The 12516-nt window shown below is 32.0% G+C and overlaps 2 protein-coding genes across 5 annotated transcripts in view; both read right to left on the bottom strand.

Annotated features, from left to right (window-relative positions):
- Positions 1-12516, bottom strand: part of LOC127732824 (uncharacterized) — a 59064-nt gene that overhangs the window by 3843 nt on the left and 42705 nt on the right. The window lies entirely within an intron of this gene.
- LOC127732826 (uncharacterized) overlaps positions 1-12516 on the bottom strand; it is an 89068-nt gene that overhangs the window by 63447 nt on the left and 13105 nt on the right. Inside the window, exons 6-11 of the mRNA XM_052242005.1 lie at positions 10777-10806; positions 9613-9642; positions 9142-9171; positions 7922-7951; positions 7416-7445; positions 6213-6242 (exon numbers count right to left, since the gene is read on the bottom strand). The gene's annotated coding sequence lies outside the window, so the exon portion shown is untranslated. The remainder of the gene's footprint in view (positions 1-6212; positions 6243-7415; positions 7446-7921; positions 7952-9141; positions 9172-9612; positions 9643-10776; positions 10807-12516) is intronic.

Here is a 12516-nt window from a genome sequence, read left to right as displayed (position 1 = left end):
TTTCATATTGAAGAATGTGGTTACAATTAGTTTGGACAAATTGCTATGAGTTTCTTTGTTTTTCTGTTTGTTTGTTTGTTTGTTTTGGTTTGTTTTTTTGGTTTGACCTGTCATGTAATGTTGACATTTTAATGTTTTATTTAACATTGCCATAAAAGCGGAAAGTTCGGCTAGCCACAAAACCAGGTTCAATCCACCTTTTTTTTCTTTAAATAACCTGTACCAAGTCAGGAAAATGGTCATTGTTATATTGTGGTTCGTTTCTGTGTGTGTTACTTTTTAGTGTTGTGTTTCTGTTGTGTTGTAGTTCTCCTCTTATATTTGATGTGGGTCCCTTAGTTTTAGTTTGTAACTCGGATTTGTTTAATTTTTCGCATTCGATTTATGAATTTCGAATAGCGGTATACCTTAAACGTATTAAACATTTTTTAGAATGTTAGGTCCTCAGTGTCTTAAACTTTCTACTTTATATTTGACCTTTCAATGATGTTGATTTGAGTGTTTCTGATGAGTCTTATTACGTCAGTCGTAATATAAATCTAATCCTAGTACATGTATTGACAGTACCGAACTCCGATGCAAACTCAAAAAGAGAAAAGCTCGACTATCTCAACCAAAGGAAGCACTAATTAATAACTGTCATTAATCATGTCAACAACCATTCCCTCATCGATGATGTCTTTTGAACTTAAATAATTGTTAGCAATTTCTATAATTAAGTTGTGTCATAGATTGTTTTTCCAACTAAATTGCATTATTTCTGATTATCAATTTGATTGTAGATTAAACAACATTTAAACACAGTCACGGTGATAATTCTTTAATATTTACTCATAATATTGGAAAGGTCACCACTCTTTAACTGCACAATAACAATATTTCAAAAATGAAAATAAACTCGAAAGCAAGGCAGAACAATACAAATATAACAATTCACTTCAAGAAATAGTATGCAGTTAAAACAATATTTTAGTTATTTTTGATATAAAGTAAATGGAGAAATACATTTCGGACAATATTTTTGACATAATAAAATGTAAGATTGCTGAAGTTCAACACGATTTTCAAACAAACAATAATATGGAAAAAATTGAATCATGCACACTTTAAAATGAATAATGTTTTATTGTTATCTCCTGATCAACAGTTTTATTGTAGATTAAACAACATTAAAACACAGAAACAGTGAGAATTCCTTAATATTTAATCATAATATTTGAAAAGTCACCACTCTCTAACTGCACAATAACAATTTTTCAAAATTGACAATAAACTCGTAAGCAAGGCAGAACAATACAAATATTACAATTCAAATAGAACGTTATTGTTATCAACCAAATAATAAAAGAAAGGAATTTATAAGTAGACGATCTGTAATTCACTTTAGGGTTTGCTTGTGAAGATTGTCTATTTTAGTGCAAACTCTCACAAAGGTATGGGTTGCCTCAATCCATAGACCTCTCTGAATCCCTTCCTTATAAACCTTAAGTTTAAAATCTTGGGCCCTTGAAAAGTCAGGTAGATCGATTCTACTTTCTAGAAACTCTAGGCCCGCTGGATTGCTCTTTTTCCAGGACCATCTTAACAATAACTTTTTTTTTGTTTTTTTCACTCCCTCATCAACTGCTCTCTTTTGTGATGTATCTTCAGCATGTTCAGTGATCAGGTTTGTTGACATCGAAACAGGGGTGGACATGATAGTCATCGGTTCGTCCACTGACTCATCAATATCGAATGAGTTGGTTGGCATGAAAGCTAATGTACCGCTGGTGATAATGTCTTCAATTATTTTTGGTATCCCAGCAGTAATATCGTTAAATTTACGATCTATATCTGTCACTTTTTTTTCCAATTCCTGTATCTTTCTTTTGCTGCCCTTGCTTTCTGTTTCGATTTGTGAAATGGTTGTTTCCATCGAGTTGACAGTTGCTGTTAAATCATTAAATCCAGTATCACAACCCTGTGCATTCCTGTTAACCTCCTTCTTTACTTCATCGAGGTGGGCTCTTAGTTCCCCAATTGCATTATTACTATACTGTTTTCTGAATTCTGTTAACTCCTTGTGTATGTTGTTTTCTGATTTTTGTATCTCATACTTAACTAGGCAATCAATAGCCTCAAGGGTTACACCTAGAAATAAATAGACGCAAAGTGTGTTACAATAGGCCAGAAGAGCTTCCTTGATCTTATATGATAACTAGAACTGTAAGCAAAAATTACTAGATATAACCCCGCTGTTCTTACAAGTACCTACTTAACAAGTAGTTGTTCTCAATGGACGATGACATTATATTATGCTAAATGGCCAAATTTCAACGGCCTGGAGTAACATTGTTCATGAACATCTATATCTGATGATATAATATTATATATCAACTTCCACATGTATATAACAAACAAAGACTAAGGAGTTACAATGATGAAGTACATACTCGATAGAGTAAAACAATTTAAGGACAGAGGTCCATACCCCATGGAAAACTCAATTGACAAGAACGTCCTACATTCATGCACACCTGAATATGTGAATCTAGCAATATACATACTTACATGTATATTTAACAAACCATGTCAGATACGTTGCTATGACAAGCATAGGGTCAACATTTCGATATCCAAAGGGCTATAACTCATGTAATAATATACCAGATCATCCTAAATATAGCGATTTTAACACATAACGGTTAGTGGGACAAGGGACAGACAGACGGACATACAATGTAAAACGTATAGAACTACATGTACATTAGAACGTGCGAATATAACAATGTACAAACTTTTATGTGTATCCAATAAGACTAGTCAGAGGAGTAGCGATGGCATATTTCATCATGGATAGTGTCAAAATTGCAATGTTTAAAAAGGCCATTACTCATGGAAACTCAATGAACCGGAACATTCCATCAACATGTACATATGAATATATGTATCTAACAATATACCCACATGCATGTGTATCCAACAAACCGTGTCAGATGAGTTGCGATGACAAGCTGTCTACTTCAAAAGGGTCCACATTTCTTAGTCCGAAGGGCCATAACTGAAGAAGAACTCAATATACCGGAACATCCTACCTATAGTGATTTCAACACATCATGGTCAGTTATAAATATTTTCGAAGTCTGGACATAAGACATTGGAATTGGTCCGGATAATGTGACAGACAGGCGGACAGACAATGTAAAACCTATACAACCCTGTAACCTTGTTTGAGTGTGGGAATAACTAAGATCATGTGAGTCTGTATGACTTACCTGAAATAATCTATTCTTTTGGAGATTGTGATGATGCTCAATATTTTTTTTATGCGTGGACGGGTCGGAACCATTTTGATTTAAAATAAGTGGTTCTGCTAGCTTTTGGGTGTTTTTTTTTAAAGTAACAGCACCCACCATCGATCAAGGAGGATTTTGCAAGACATCTTTTTGAAAGGGAACATATGTAGACCATTCACTCAAAGTTTAGATTGAACCGGGTGATACCAAGTTGCTCAAGACAAACATATCTTCAAATATAGTGATTTACTATATGCTAATATTTGAATGGTTCTACACTAGTCATCTTTTTGGTGGGGTCAGGAGGGGATTTCTATATGCTAATGTTTGAATGGTTTTTCACTAGTCATCTTTTTTGGTGGGATCAGGAGGGGATTTCTATATGCTAATGTTTGAATGGTTTTACACTAGTCATCTTTTTGGTGGGGTCAGGAGGGGATTTCTATATGCTAAGGTTTGAATAGTTTTACACTAGTCATCTTTTTTGGTGGAGTCAGGAGGGAGATTTCTATATGCTAATGTTTGAATGGTTTTACACTAGTCATCTTTTTTGGTAGAGTCAGCTTGCTCTACGGTGTGAGTCAAGGCTCCGTGTTGAAGACCGTGAGTTAAACTGTAATGGTTTACTTTTACAAATTGTGACTTGGATGGAGATTTGTCTCATTGGCACTCATACGATATCTGCTTATATCTATGATATTCTAGTTTTTGCCCCGCTCGTGTAAATGCACTCGACTCCTATCTTAAATAACAAGGATTGCTAGTTTACCTAACAAAGTTAGATGGTTTTTCCCCGAGCACTCCGGCTTTCTCCGCTAATAAAAACTGGCAGCCAGGAAACAGCCAAAATGCGATGCTTAAAAGTGGCGTTAAAACACCACAAATCAAATCAAAACATTATGATCAGCTGTAATGCACCTAGTAACAAACGTTAATGTGTACTAATTACTTCCGTTAATTGAAACAATTTCGAGATTGCAAGTGTTCTTTTTTTCTGTAGGACATACACTGTATTAGAAAAAAATCCACTTCTTCTTTTTAAGACAACTGCACACGATAAAATAATTTCAAAGGTCAAGGCAAAGAACATAATTTGATGACCAAGGTCAAGGTAATAAAGTTGTAATAAGAGAAAGAGATAAAAATGGTTTGAGGCTTACCTTCCTCTAGATCTTCAGGGTCACTCTCTGCTACGTGCTAAAATAAAAATTTAAACTGTATAGTTTGAAAATAAAATCATTCTAACTAATTCAATTTCAATAAAACTGAATAATATACACATAGTAGACATGTGAAGACATGATTCACACTAATAAGTGGTTTCATCTTTGAATGGCAATTGTAAAATATACAGATACAACAAGTGACGATATTTGACAATTTTAAACATCAAAAACATGACCAAACACAAACAAGTTGGAGCAAACACAAACACGAATATGGGCATAACAACAACACCTTAACTAATCTCTGTAAAGCACAAACTCATCAATCGCATTGTAATATATATATATACAAGTCTAAATTAAAAACTACGTTCAAACCTATGAAAAACCGCCGATTTTATACGTGAGCATATAAAACAAATTTCGTTGTAGGAGGGTCTAAATACAGCACAAACTACCTAAAATTTACATTAATGAAACTTTCGGTGGCCGGGTGTTACCTTTCCTCGTAATTTTTTATCTAGCTTCGTAACACAGTACACGATATATAAGGCATAAGGATGTAATTTTTACAGATCAGCTTAATCATCTGTCTTACAGGAATTTACTAACTAATGTTTGATGCAGTCATAAAAATAGTTCTATTATAAGAACGTTTGAACCAGAAACAACTTGTGCAAACATATTATATATATACAGTTGAGTTCTAGCCAAACTCTCACGGTTCTATCTGGTTACTTTTAGTGTGTTTGAAGAAGTGGTACCATTAATGCATTCTGTATTTGTTATATTTCTTATCAGTTTTGTAAAACTAAAAAGGCAGTATAGTATTACTGACATACCTCAGTTTCTCTGCTTCTGTCATTTGTGATATCCATATTCTGGAAAAAAAATGATAGAATTCATATCATCGACGAAAAGCTACTGTTCTTTTCAATGTAGATATCAAATTAGATTGTTTGCGGTATAAAGCAAAAATTTAGAATAAATAAAGTAAGGAACAAAAGTTGCATATTTTTTTCAACATTTAATTCCAAATTATCTTACTTATCACTCCCCCCCTCTCCAGTTTTAGTTGGTTACGTGTTTCTTAGTTTTTAATTATTCATGCTGTGTCGTGTGTATTATTATTATTATTTGTCTGTTTGTTGTTGTTTTTTTTTTTTTCGTTTTTTGCCATGGTGTTGCCAGTTTATTTTCGGTCTTTGAGTTTGAATTTCTCTTTGGCATAGTTCGGCCCTCTTCAATTGGTCTGTCGATACAGAGCACAAACAGAAAAATTCCCCTTCTGTTTAATTATAGATATGAATTGTATCAAGTAGCTTAATTTCTTTTTTTATTCTAAGACAATTCATAGGGTTCAGCCTATTGAAAGCATAAAACATACAATATAAAAAAGTAGATGTGGTATTAATACCAATGAAACAACTCTCCACAAGAGACCAAAATAACACCGAAATTAACAGTTATAGGTAACTGCAGGGCCTTCAACAATGAGTAAAGCCCATACCGCATAGTCAGCTATAAAAGGCCCCGTAATGACAATGTAAAACAATTCAATCGAGAAAACTAACGGCTTAATTTATATAAAAAAAATGAACGAAAAACAAATATGTAACACATAAACGACAACCACTGAATTACAGGCTCCTGACTTAGGACAGGCACATACATACAAGTTTGTTTTCGCAGTGAAAAGAAAGATAGACAAAGGCAGACCAATAATCAACTAGTATCATCTGTTTGATATTTTTTTTTATTTTAGACTTACCACTGGTCTCTCTTCTTCTATATTTCCTTCCTATATAAACCAAAGAGAACGAGTAAATCAAAAGACGAATGAAAATTGTCACTTAATGTCACAAGTAATTATTTAGTTAATGATGTAATAAAGATCATCAATAAACAGACCTATTTCCAACTAGTATCATCAGTTTGATACCTTTTAATTTCAGACTCTAAGTTTACATGTGCATGCCATATTAGGCTAAATGTTACTATGCTATCGTAATCAACGTTACTTAGCCGCGTAGACAAAGGCATCTATCAAATAGTTCCGATCTACGACGCTTTAAAGGTTTTTGATTTGTTAATGTATCCATATAGAATAAAACATCAGGTCTCCATGCTGTCGTTGACACTTGAATCGAAGTGTGGTTACACCGTGAGGTTGCCACATGAACCAAGGCAGACCGACGACCAAACAGTCCCCGTCTGCGACCCGAAATTTGATGCTACATGATATTCTGTTTTCTTTTTATATTCTTATAATAATAAGAATCTGTTTTCTATGTAGTAGTTGATATATTAATAAAGTGATATGGGGTAAAAACCAAAGAGACAACCACAAACTCCTCGTGAAAATACTTGAATGGTGAGCACCAACACAGAAACTGGAGATATAGGCTAAATGATTGCTCGTCAAATAGGTCTTTTTATTTTTTTACTTTACAATTGTTTTTGCACGAAAACGTCACAAAAAAAACCCTGTCTTACATCTTTCAATAAAGTTATGGAAATGAAAATGAATTGTTCTAATTAACCATTGTACTCAAATAGCACAAACGTTACTTACCACTAAATTTGGAAAATACGTCTTAACCCTCTAAATTCTAAAACCGGAATGAAATGTATATTATTCAGCATATGGGAAATGCTACTCTTTTATTGTCGTTGATATGATTTTTTTGCAATTTTTTTTGATAGTTTGACTATTGTCTTTTCAGAAGTATTTAACTTTTTCTTTGCAATTTAGCAACAACACAAACACTGGAAAAATAAAAGTTAAATTATCGTCTTTAAAATTTGGTAATTTTATTCTTCACTTTTAACAATCATTTTTGCAATAAACGTAGATATATACATGCTTTACAATTTTGTTAGTAAATTTACTCAAATGAGAATGAACAAATCTTGTTTAACTGTTGTATAAAGTTTTTTACATATTTTTTACTAATAATTAAATGTGACTTACCACTGGACTCTCTTCTTCTGTGTTTCCCTCCTGTAAAAATCCAAGTGAGACGAATAAAGGTAATTTTTTAGTCAATGTTGTAATAAAGATCACCAATACCTTTCGAAAAAGAAGTAAACAGAAAATACGATCAAATACTTTGAATGTCTACACTGGAATGACAATTTAAGCATTGAGCCTATGGGAGGTACTTCTATATTATCGTCGTTGATATGATTTTTTGCATTTTTCTATCGGCTGACCCTTTATCTTTTGAGAAGTATATAACTTTTTTTCTTTGCAAATAAGCAACGACACAGATACTGGGGAAATATAAGTTCAATGGTTGCTCTTCATAATTGGTTAAATTTATTCTTCACTTTTAACAATCATGTTTTGCAAAAAACGTAAATAAAAATATGCTTTATACTTTTTTAGTAAATTTGCTGAAATGAGAATGACATTGTTTTTTAACTGACGTATAATGTTATTAACACATTTGTTTCCAATAATTAAATGTGACTTACCACTGGTCTCTCTTCTTCTATGTTTCCTTCCTGTATAAATCCAAGAGAACGATTTAATCAAAAGACGAATAAAAATTGTCACTAATTGTCACAAGTAATTATTTTGTCGATGATGTAATAAAGATCATCAATTACTTTTGAAAAAGAAGTAAACAGACCTATTACCAACTAGTATCATCAGTTTGATACCTTTTAATTTCAGACTCTAAGTTTACATGTGCATACAATATTAGGCTTAATGTTACTATGCTATCGTAAACAACGTTACTTAGCCTCGTGGACAAAGGCATCTATCAAATTGTTCCGATCTACGACGCTTTAAAGGTTTTTGATTTGTTTATGTATTCATATAGAATAAAACATCAGGTCTCCATGCTGTCGTTGACACTTGAATCGAAGTGTGGTTACACCGTGAGGTTGCCACATGAACCAAGGCAGACCGACGACCAAACAGTCCCCGTCTGCGACCCGAAATTTGATGCTACATGATATTCTGTTTTCTTTTTATATTCTTATAATAATAAGAATCTGTTTTCTATGTAGTAGTTGATATATTAATAAAGTGATATGGGGTAAAAACCAAAGAGACAACCACAAACTCCTCGTGAAAATACTTGAATGGTGAGCACCAACACAGAAACTGGAGATATAGGCTAAATGATTGCTCGTCAAATAGGTCTTTTTATTTTTTTACTTTACAATTGTTTTTGCACGAAAACGTCACAAAAAAAACCCTGTCTTACATCTTTCAATAAAGTTATGGAAATGAAAATGAATTGTTCTTATTAACCATTGTACTCAAATAGCAAAAACGTTACTTACCACTAAATTTGGAAAATACGTCTTAACCCTCTAAATTCTAAAACCGGAATGAAATGTATATTATTCAGCATATGGGAAATGCTACTCTTTTATTGTCGTTGATATGATTTTTTTGCAATTTTTTTTGATAGTTTGACTATTGTCTTTTCAGAAGTATATAACTTTTTCTTCGCAATTTAGCAACAACACAAACACTGGGAAATAAAAGTTAAATTATCGTCTTTAAAATTTGTTAACTTTATTCTTCACTTTTAACAATCATTTTTGCAATAAACGTAGATATATACATGCTTTACAATTTTGTTAGTAAATTTACTCAAATGAGAATGAACAAATCTTGTTTAACTGTTGTATAAAGTTTTTTACATATTTTTTACTAATAATTAAATGTGACTTACCACTGGACTCTCTTCTTCTGTGTTTCTTTCCTGTAAAAATCCAAGTGAGACGAATAACGGTAATTTTTTAGTCAATGTTGTAATAAAGATCACCAATACCTTTCGAAAAAAAAGTAAACAGAAAATACGTCCAAATACTTTGAATGTCTACACTGGAATTACAATTTAAGCATTGAGCCTATGGGAGGTACTACTATATTATCGTCGTTGATATGATTTATTGCATTTTTCTATCGGCTGACCCTTTATCTTTTGAGAAGTATATAACTTTTTTTCTTTGCAAATAAGCAACAACACAGATACTGGGGAAATATAAGTTCAATGGTTGCTCTTCATAATTGGTTAAATTTATTCTTTACTAATATGCTTTACAATTGTTTAGTAAATTTACTGAAATGAGAATGACATTGTTTTTTAACTGACGTATAATGTTGTTAACACATTTGTTTCCAATAATTAAATGTGACTTACCACTGGTCTCTCTTCTTCTATTTTTCCTTCCTGTATAAATCCAAGAGAACGATTTAATCAAAAGACGAATACAAATTGTCACTAAATGTCACAAGTAATTATTTTTTCAATGTTTTCATGAATACCTTTTGAAAAAGAAGCAAACCGAAAATTCGTCCAAACACTTGTAATTCCTACAATGGAATGAACATTTCAACATTGAGCCTATGGGAGGTACTACTATATTATCGTTGTTGATATGATTTTTCGCAATTTTAAAAAGGCAAATCTTTTTAGAAGTTTATACCTTTCTTTGTCTTTGCAATTTATCAACAACACAGAAATTATGGATAATAGTAAAATGATTGCTTTTCAAAATTCAATCATGTTTGCACAAAAATCCTTTCTAATTCGTAGGTAAAGGACAAGGTCAATACAGACGAACTTGTTTGGCCCCAAAATACAGCAGTTTTACAAAATACATTTAGCTATGTATTGGAAAGTAGAATACCTTTGTTTTATAAGTGTTGTCTGTTTTGGACAAAGCAAACACACATGTATCGGGTACAAGCATGATAGAGTCCTATATAAAGTCATATATACTGCATCTGTGCTAATTGCATTGACCGTATATTCAAATGTGCCTCGCTCTCTACCTGTTTCTAAACTTGCACAAATAACATTGATATTTTGAGACAATGCATGGTTATTCTATATATACAATTACTGAAATCTTCAAAATTTTAGCATCGTTGTTAATTTCTTAACGGTTTCAGTCTAAAAGATGAGTTGTCGCATTAGTGCTCATTCTTAATAATTTAATGTAATTTGTATTTTATGATGATATATAACATATATATATAGGTGAAGAAGGAAAACGGATGCGGCTACTGTCATTTTTGACAAAACACATCTGAAAAGTGACATATTATGGCATATTTGATACTTTTTCTTTATTTTATCTTATTTGAGCGTCTTGAATGACAAAATCAGTTCTAATCTTCCACAAAAACTAATATAATCGACTAACGTAGGTACTTAAGTGTTTTAAATGTGTCCAACCTCTTTCATCCGATGTAGCTGAACTTTTTGGCCAAAATCGTACCTTACCGGATATACTCCTTTAATGAAATGAAAAAAAGTTTGAAATGTTCGTATTTTGTCTTATAGTTAAATGTTACTAACCACTTGTCTTCCTTCTTTTTTATTTCCTTCCTGTATATATCAAACAGAAAAACTAAATCAAAAGACGAATACAAAATTGTCACTTAAGGCTGTATTGGAGTCTAAAGCAAGAACGATAGAATTTGTTCATACTTTGCCTGGCGTAGTATATATTGATATATTTTCAAAAATATAATAAAAAAGATGGGTCACCGTGTATTCTCTCAATCTACAGGAAGTGACAAAATGACACATTTTGTACGGATTATACAGGAAAAAAACATCATTATGTGATTAGAAGTTAAACTAAATAATAGAATTGTAAAAAAAATACGAAAAGATGGAATTGCGTTTAGAATATCAAAAGAAAAAGATAGGACCACCGTGCGTTTTTTCCAGCTAAAATGCAAAATAGCAAAATTAAGTGTAGATTCCTTCACAAAATGCACTATTTCAGAGTTTATACATCCCCTTAACATGCCAAAATAAAAACATTAGAAATGAAGCAAAAAATATTAAAATTTATAAGTTATAATCTTATTAATTTGTTCTTTTAGGTGCAAATCAATATTAGTTCCATCATCAAATTTTGCTAACTTGATTCAAATCTGGACCTTAGATTCTCTGTTGTTTACAATCCGAAATGGCAAAGACACCCCCAAACCATTTCAATGTCACAGATAATTATTTAATCAATGTATTACACAAATCACTTATACCTTATGAAAAAGAAAAGAAAAAAAAAGTCAGCATAAACTATTAAAAATTCGAATAGACGTAACATTTGAATTAAATTATCAATAAAGGTATACTACCACGCGCAAGGCCTTCATTCACTATCGACTGCATGTAGACAAAAGACGAAAATAAAAGCCAAACATATTCTTGAATATAACTTAAGGTTAAACGAAAAATTGACGTTAACCTTAACCTTAACCGTAATTTTAACTCTTATATAAACCGTAACTTTAAATAATAGCCAACATATCCTTCAATGAAAATTAAGGTTAAACAAAACATTTGATTCAAAATTGACCTTTACTTTAAACCTAACATCTACCTCCAATATGTACCTATCTCGATAACGGTCAGTCATAACTTCATCTTAGACAACCTTGAGTATTCCCCACGGCTACCACTTTTATGATATAGCCAACGTATTTTTGAACGTAAAATTAACCATAACCTTAACCTTGACCTTAACCTTAACCGTTACCTAAAAAAATAGCCAACATATGCTTGAATAAAGCTTAAGGTTACACGAAGAAATAACATTACCCTTAAACTTGTCCTTAACCTTAACCCTTACCATAACCTTTACCTTAAATAATAGCCAACATATGTTTAAATACACATTAAAGTGACACGAAAAAATAACCTTAACCTTCAGTAATAGCCAACATACGCTGCAATAAAGCTTAAGGTTAAACGAAAAATAAACCTTAACCTTAAACTTAACCCTAAAATTGACCGTTACATAAAATAATAGCCAATATATCCATCAATAGAATATAAGGTTAAACTAAAAATTAGACTTAACCTTAACCTCAACTATAAACCTAATATTTAACTCCTACATGTACCTATCTCGATAACGATCAGTCATACCTTCATCTTAGACAACCTTGATTATTCCCCACGGCTACCACTGTTATGATATAGCTAACGTATTTTTGACTGAAAAATTAACCATAACCTTAACCTTGACCTTTACCTTAACCGTTACCTAAAGAAATAGCCAGCATTTGCTTGAATAAAGCT

This window comes from Mytilus californianus, unplaced genomic scaffold, assembly GCF_021869535.1.
Source record: "Mytilus californianus isolate M0D057914Y unplaced genomic scaffold, xbMytCali1.0.p SCAF_28, whole genome shotgun sequence".
Classification (NCBI taxonomy): domain Eukaryota; kingdom Metazoa; phylum Mollusca; class Bivalvia; order Mytilida; family Mytilidae; genus Mytilus; species Mytilus californianus.
This window is presented reverse-complemented; position numbering and strand designations above follow the sequence as displayed.